Raw genomic sequence first — 1,223 nt, forward strand, 5'->3', positions numbered from 1 at the left:
TAATATAAATATATGTTTATATATTTATATAAAATGTTTCATGGTTTAAGCCCAGCTGGTAACTAGGCACCTTTAATTAATTTAAATTAAATAGCACTCAGGAAAAGGCAATATTGCAGGGCTGTATTCAGCAAGTGAGTGCAGGCATATGCCCTTTACCCTTGACAGTGAACACTTCCCCAAAGGGATTTCTGGGTCCAGTTTGGCATACCCAGCACTCCAGGGACCATTCCCATGAAGCAGGTTGATCACAGCTATTGCCAGCCTGCCCTGGAGCAAGCAAGAGATTATTACTGGGATGCTCCAGCCCAGCTCTCCTGAGGAGCCAGTGACACACCAAAGCACTACAGCATTTTTAGTACAGAAGCTCTGACAAGGCTGCCCAGGAAAGAGGTGAAATCACAGTTGCTGTTGGAAACTTTAAAATAGGTGTTGGATCTTTCAGCAGCCAATCTGTTTTAGCTGACACTGCTTTTGGGCAGGACCTTTTCAGTTCCTTATCTATTATGTATATGATTATAGGTTCCTATTCACAGGATATATAAAATTCTAAGACTTTTAAGCTTTAAATTAAATCATTTCTTCTATTATTTGCTTTAGCATTTGAAAAAATAAATGGCATTCCCACTTCTATATCAGTGAAATTCAGAACTATAGAGAACATGCTTATTCAAGCATCTTTGAAATCCCTCCTAAATTTAAAATAAGGTATTTTGAAGTTTAAAAATAAGAACTGAACATTGTTTCACAATACAGTTAGTGTGACATGGAAGTGACACATTCCAGTAAGATAACACACTGTGTCTGTGTACTGAAGATTTATATAATGTTTGTTTTTATAAGAATATGGAGTAAAGTGTAACTTGACAGTTACATCATGGCAACAGATTGGCACAATGCTCTGTGTTAAGGTGAAGCATCTTCTGTGCTTTTCTCTCCTCTGCTTCCTCTGTCTATTCACTCACACAGGAGTGATATGAAGAGATTGGCTCCATGTGTGCTCCTCCATGGCAATTTGCTTTTGCAGGGACCAGTAAGTAGTGGCTGCTCATTGAGGGACCCTGCACATCTGTCTTATCATGAAGAGACTGAGGAAAGCAGACAATTGCAGGGGTTAAGGTACTAACAGGAAGCAGAGTAGTGAGAGGCAGATAGAAGTCTAGGAAGAGAATCTGATATTGGGAGACAACATAAGTGACTTCAGAAAGATAAACAGGTACCCA

The sequence above is a fragment of the Parus major genome, chromosome 2, assembly GCF_001522545.3.
Source record: "Parus major isolate Abel chromosome 2, Parus_major1.1, whole genome shotgun sequence".
Taxonomy (NCBI): Eukaryota; Metazoa; Chordata; class Aves; order Passeriformes; family Paridae; genus Parus; species Parus major.